This window comes from Monodelphis domestica, chromosome 8 (genome assembly GCF_027887165.1).
Source record: "Monodelphis domestica isolate mMonDom1 chromosome 8, mMonDom1.pri, whole genome shotgun sequence".
Classification (NCBI taxonomy): domain Eukaryota; kingdom Metazoa; phylum Chordata; class Mammalia; order Didelphimorphia; family Didelphidae; genus Monodelphis; species Monodelphis domestica.
In genome coordinates, this window is record NC_077234.1 from 239,903,830 (window position 1) to 239,910,725 (window position 6,896).

The following is a 6,896-nucleotide window of genomic DNA, read 5'->3' on the forward strand; positions in this document are numbered from 1 at the left end:
TCCTATCCCTATGGCACTGGGTAAGTTACTTAACCTCTGATTATCTGACAAAAGGATCCATTGGAGAAGAAAATGGTGAAGCACTCCAATATCCTTGTTAAAAAAAAATCCAATGAATAGTTATGGTCAGCAGGGTTGCAAAGAGTCCAACAACTGAAAAATAATAAATAAAACCATTACATATTTGTAACAGGCTTTGGAATTCCAGGACCCCTATATTCTAATCTCTGCCCTACTATGAATTCCCGGTGCAGGCTTTAGGGAACCATGTTTCTGATTGACCCCCTGGTTTTTTTCTCTATAAAATATGAACACTTATAATCACCTACCTGGCAAGTATGTGTAATGAAATTAGATAATGTCTATAAAGTGCCTTGGAGAGCAGTGCTTTATTATCATCATTTACTTGATTAATTTAAAAATAATTGCAGTTAGGGGCATTTTGTAGGTTTCCTTTTCCATCCTTTATCAGTTCTGCTTTTGGCAGCTCTGGGAACAGAACAGGAACAAAGCAAATACACCTGAAAGCCTTCCAATTTTCTTTCTTACAATCAGAGAATTTTAGATCTGTCAGGGACTTTAAGAGATTATCCTGTCCAGTCCTTTTGGGTTTTGTTTTTTCTTTGATACCAAATTTTCATCAGGTCAGATTTAACCACAATGGTAACAGTAGGCAGATGAGAACTGCATTTTGGATTTGCTTCACTCCCCCTCTCTCATTCAGCCACCCTATCACCTACAAAGGCAAAATTCGTCTTGATGCCCTTATCCAGCATCAGCATTATCTAGTCCAACTGACTTCCACCAGCTCGTCTCCATCATATTTTTTTTCTATTCTTCTTTGTGTTATATAAATGGCTACAGCATCCTGCAAAATTAACCTCTTACTAGAAGTTTTGACCCATCATTTACAAACCTAGGCTGCTAGGAGGATGGGAGGTGGCTGGTAGGATTGGGGAGACATTATATGGATACTGCCCATGTTTCCTGGTCAGTTGGATCTGTGCTCCTCAATTCTTTGTTCCTGCCCTTGTAATATTATTTCACCCAAATTTGTGTTTTCATGGAAGCTTTCCTTAGAGAACAGAAACATCTGATAAATAAGGACAGCTAGGTGGTACAGTGGATAGAGTGGAAGGCCTGAAGTTAGGAAGACTGTTCTTCTTGAGTTCAAATCTGATCTCAGACTGGCGGTGTGATCCTAGGCAAGTCATGCTATGGGGCTCAGTTTCCTCATCTGTACAATGAACTGGAGAAGGGCATGGCAAACCACTCCAGTATCTTTCCCAAGAAAACCTCAAATGGGGTCATGAAGAGTCATACGTGACTGAAACAACTCAACACTTGTTATAAACCCCTTTTGGGTAGGGATTGTGTTGGTAAATACTTAACAACTTTGCAGGGGTGATTCAAGGCACTTTTAAATTTAATTTGCAAAAACACTTTCTTAAATCTAGACAATGCACAAAACAATAAATCAAGTCATGATTGCTTGCCAGTTGCTGAGGTATAAATGCTCACACTGAAAACTTAACAATCTACTCTTGGGAAAAGGTTCTATCTGACTCCTGCACACCCCTAGATAGGACCCTGATGTCTATAATGCAATCTAGCTCTTTTTTTAAACCCATATCTTCTATCTTAGTATCAATTCTAGGACAGAAGAGTAGCAAAGGCTAGGCAATCAGAGTTTAGTGACTTGCCAAGGGTCATACAGCTAGGAAGTATCTGTTGCAGATTTGAACCCAGATCCTCCTGACTCCAGTTCTGGCGCTTTATCCACTGGGTTACCTAGCTGCTTCCATAGCTAGCTTTTAGAAAACCTGGCTTCAGGCTGCACTGCTTACTAACTATACAACTTTAAATGTCACTTAACCTTGCTCAGATGATTTGGAGAGAACGTGTGTCTTGTCCACATCACAGTGCCGTGGTAATCAAATAAGATGATTTCATTAAACTCAAAAAACCTACATGTATATGCTAGTTCTGAGGAGTGAGAAGCAGAAAAGTGATGCAGTCCTTAACCGCAAGGAGGGAGCTTAGAGCCCACTAAGTGGAACATGCCTTGTACACACAATTAATCATGATGCAAAGTAACACATGATAGGGGGAAAGGAGAGATTCCACCTAAGTGCTCCAGGAAAGACTGGGGAGAGGGAGATCACTTTCAGCGGCCCAGATCAGGGAGGGAATCATTGAGGATGTGGCACCTGAGCTGAGCCTTGAAAGAAGAGAAGGATTTCACCAAGCAGAGAACAGGAGAGAGTGCATTCCAGGTGAGTGCACAAAGGCAGGAGACAGCAGGAGGAGATCTGGGAACAGCTGTTTGTGCCCTGGGACTGGAACATGGAGTCCTGAAAGAGTCCAATTTGAAATCATTTGAAGGTGGGAGTCAGGCTGTGTGTGACCTTTAATGCCAAGCTAAGGGTTTGGGAGGTTTTTTATCCTTCCAAAAGTAGAGTCAGTGAAGGCTTTAAGAAGGGAACTGGGTGCCTTTTACCCATCAATCCTCTATATTTACATATACATCGCATGTCAAGCTTGACTTTTCATTTTTCTTGTTATTTAGTGGTAGCTATCTATGTCAATGCAATTCTGTAAAGGACAAAAGAGCATAAGAATGTAATCATATAAATAGATCAGTTTAATAGTCCATCAGTCTCATGGTCTGTCTCTGATAGTACATCAAAGAACATTGCCCACCCTCAGTAGCCCTTTGTAGAGGTTGAGTCAGCACCAAAAGGACTAGGGATGCAGCCCCCCAATATTGCTAACTATTTTGAATCACCCATGAACTTGCCTAAGTATCACTACTCAGTGAAATGGATTTTTAGCTACTCAGTGTTGCAACCTCAGTCTGTTCATCTGTAAAAGGGAATAATGAGTATTTTCACTATTTCATAGGGTGGTGGCAGAATGTAACTGACTCGTCAGCAAGATGTGTTGCCTCAAACAAGTCGATGCTTAATAAGTGCTTGTAGAATTTGGACTCAATTGAACCGTTTAGCAAGTGTGCTCAGAATAATTCTGGCAATGGTTTTAATAAAGTGATCTAGATCATAGATTTAGACCCAAAAAGAGCTCCAGGGGTTCATTTTTCTTGGCCTTTATTTTACAGAAGAGTCAGTCAAGAGGCATTTATTAAACTCCTTCTATGTGGTAGGCATTGTCCCAAACAATGGAGGTACAAGGAAAGCAAAAGATAGTCTCTGCTTTCAACTAACTCACAGTCTAATGGGAAATTAAGGATCAGAGAAGTGACTTGGCCAAGATCACATATGTATTATTATGGGGCAAAAAGCAAGGATTCTAGAACCCTGGATTCCAAATCCAGGTCTCTTTATTGCACCTACCTATGACACATTTATGTAAGAACACATTTCCCTCTACAGTGGATAGGCGACACCGAATTAAAAGTTCCCTTGTGAACTGAAACAGGGGTTTCCTTTTGTTATTTCATAGTTTTCCTCCTTTGGGCTCTGATATAAGTTGTATCATGCTAAATGTTACCCCTTTTTCCTCCTTTCAGAAAAAGAAATTGTTACCCCCCCCAAAAAAAAATACTGCATTGGGCTTGCAAGACATACCCGTTAGAAATAGAGCCTTTTAAAGTGAAAATTGCATTCCCAAATCATAACTGATCATAGCTGAAACTGACTATCTCCAACCTGTCTTCCAGGATAAGGACAAGCACCATATCTGGCCACACCAGATTCGACTGTGATTTGCCACCTTCACTGTGGGGATTTGTGATGGCTCAAGATTTTTGAACGGACTGTGGAATTCACACTACTTTGTGAAGGTCCAGTTTAGGTATTCTCTCAGAAGTATTTTCTTTGTGTGTGTGTGTGTGGTTTTTTTTTTTTAAACAGTCAAAATTTGTCACAGGTTTTAATGTAATGTAGATGTATCCTGTGCTTTCCTAGCACTATGTGTGTGTGTGTGTGTGTGTGTGTGTGTGTGTGTGTTTGGGGCTTTTAAAATTGTCTTTAAGACTATCATTATTGGATCCATTCAGAAATGGTTTTCATATTCAATGATACTGTTTTAGAGATGAAATTCCGCTTTGGGGTGGGGAGAAAAACCAAATTTTTTTTTTTTAAGCCTCAAGCCACATTTGAAATTTCTCTTTGTGTCTCTCTCCTTCCATGTTCTTCTAGCTTTCCTTCTATCCCTCTTTTCCCTTCCTCTCTTTATCTTGTCCTTTCCTTTTTTCTCGGGCATCATCACCTTTTCCTCTCGTCCTGACTGTAGTTGTCATTCTCGTGTATGGATTTGATTCCTAGTCTTCTCTTCCCCTCATCCTTCGGCCCCCAAATTCACAGCTTCCTTTCACTGCTGTTTCATCTGTCTTCAAGTTCTCTCAAGGCGAGACCCCAGGCGACTCCCTCAAGGGCTTTCCTAACTCTCCACCCTTTGGCTACCCCCTCCTCCTTCTTTCACTCTCCAGCTTGGCCGGCAGGGAAGGAGAGAACACCTGTCCCAGCTTCACCCACTCCTTTCTCTTTTTTTCTCCTTTCCGCTTTTCTATCCTCCCCCTTTCACCTCCTCCTCCTCCTCCTCTCCCTCCTCCTACACCTCCCCCAAGCCCTCCCCTTCCCCGCCTCCTCCCTCCCACTTGGCTCCAGCCAGGGAGAGGGAGAGAGAGAGGGGGGAGAGAGTGAGAGAGAGAGAGAGAGAGAGAGAGAGAGAGAGAGAGAGAGAGAGAGGGAGGGAGGGAGGAGAGAGAGAGAGAGAGAGAGAGAGAGAGAGAGAGAGAGAGAGAGAGAGAGAGAGAGAGAGAGAGACATACACACAGACACACTCACGCACACATACACACACGCACACGCACACTCAGACTCCCGGCGGCGGCGACAGCGACAGCGCCTGCGACTCCTACAGCTGTGCACCCCCCGCCAGGCGGGCGGCGGCCCCGGCGGCGGCCCCGCGGAGACGGAAAGGCAAGCCGACTAGGAGCCCGAGCCAGGAAGCGAGAGGGAGCAGGGAGAGCTCCAGCCCCAGCCCGGGCCCCGGCCCCCCGGAGGAGGCAGCAGGCACGGGGAGGGGGCTGCGCTCCGCTGAGAGCTCCAGGGTTGGAAGGGGGTGCTGGTGTGGGGGCAGGGTGGGGGGCAGCCACTGTCCCCTGATCCCTCCATTGGCGGCGGCGTCAGCAGCAGCAGTAAGCAGCAGCAGCAGAAGCAGCAGCACCAGCACCAGCAGCAGCAGCAGCAGCAGCAGTAAGCAGCAGCAGACGCCACCAGCGAGGTGACACTGCGGTCCATGGAAGGAGCTCCCCTGCGAGCTCCCAGCGGCTGCAGCGGCGGCGACAGCGGCGGCGGCAGCATCTTTGCAGGTCCGGCAACAGCAGCAGCGCGAGGTAAAAGTCCCGGCGGCGTTTAGAGCTCCTGGGAGAGCAGGGATGGAGGAAGAGGGAAAGGCAGCGCTTAGAGGCACAGCTTTATGCAGAGAACCACACACATACACATACACCCACACAATCACCCATTCTCCCTCGCCCCCCCCCCCGCCCCCCGCCTTGCACACAACATACACCAGAGCGCGGATGCGTTGTGTAGCTGTCACACCTACGGTAGCAGTAGCAACATCCGTCCAACTGGTAGCGTGCAGGAAGGCAGGTAGGGGGTCCAAGTCCGGGAAGAGATGGTAGTGCTGCTGGGCCGGGAGGGGGAATCGGGGGGATGGGGAAATGAGGAGAGGTTATGCTAGGTCGTGATAGTTGGTTTTTGTTGTTTGGGGATGGGAGGTGCGGGGTAAGGAAAGAGAGGAGGAGGGGCTGGGGGTAGATTTGGGAGGGAGGGAGGGAAAGGAGATGGTTACAGGATACCGCTACCCAAGGCAGCGGGCCCAGGGGGCGGGGAGGAGGGGAAATCAGAGGAGGTGGGGTTTTGGAGGGGCATCTGTGAAGAGGCAAACTGTTCCTAGTGAGACGTGCAGGTTAGACTTTGCGGGGCAGGATTGGGGTACGCGTTGATGGTGCTGTTGAGAAAGAAAAGGCAGCGGTGATTTGGGGGAGGATGGGTGGAAATGTAGGGTGGGGAGTGGGTTGTCCTGTTATTTCTTAGAAGGTAACATTAAAAGACCAACAGCGAGAATAGGGTGGGTTCTTCTCAGGTTGTCTCCCGACAGGTCGGCCCCTCCGGAGGAGTGTGATGCTTGGTAGGGACTTAGGAGTAGCCCACGTTCTGTTAGAGCAGAAAGGCGGCTTTGTAGGGGGCTGCAGGGTGGGGCGGGGCGGGGCAGGGGTAGGAAAGTGATTTTTTTGTGTGTCTGTAGTCATTTTGGGTAGATACTGGGCTAGAGGATAGGAGCAAGAGGCGGCTGGTAGGGCAGATTGCTACTCCTTAGTAATGAAATTGCGTTTGGGAAAAAGATTCTGGAACTACAGCTTTTGCCCCAGCCGGAGGAAAATTATGCCTTCCGGGCTCCTTCAAAAAATGGATTCTGTTGACGTATGTCGTACCGCACTGGAAAGCTTGGTTGAAACTTGGATTTTGCCAAATTTCCTCTTTGTCACTTTCTGCTATCGCGTAAAATTGCAATCCCAAGCCCTAGGCCAAATCGCCGATCCGTGCTTCTCATCCCCAGATACAAACATGATCTCTTGCCCAGGCACCAAATGCCTAGAGCTGAGACGTACACAATCTTGGGGTAACAGGGTTTCCCAGTTTGGGCTGTCTGCCATGTTCAGGGCTCAACAGCTTTACCGTTCCTTGCCTTTGGATGCATTTCAGTTCTGTCTTTGGTGTGTCTTTTCCAGCCGAAGGAGTTAATTTCGTTTGCAGAGAGGGTTGTTGGTGGGGAGGGGGAGGGAGAAGGTTGTTTTGTTTTGTTGTGTAGATGTATGTGCGTGTGTTTTTCTCTTAAGTCATGACTATTGTTCCACCGGTGCTGGA

At 46.8% G+C, this 6,896-nt stretch overlaps 1 protein-coding gene across 2 annotated transcripts in view; it reads left to right on the top strand.

Moving 5' to 3' along the window:
• Positions 1-5,221: 5,221 nt before the first annotated feature.
• Positions 5,222-6,896, top strand: part of RAI2 (retinoic acid induced 2) — a 138,155-nt gene continuing 136,480 nt past the window's right edge. Inside the window, exon 1 of one of the 2 annotated variants that reach the window (XM_007500831.3) lies at positions 5,222-5,359. The gene's annotated coding sequence lies outside the window, so the exon portion shown is untranslated. Of the gene's footprint in view, positions 5,360-5,852; positions 5,938-6,896 lie in introns of those variants that run through there. The other variant, XM_007500832.3, reaches the window with a different exon arrangement.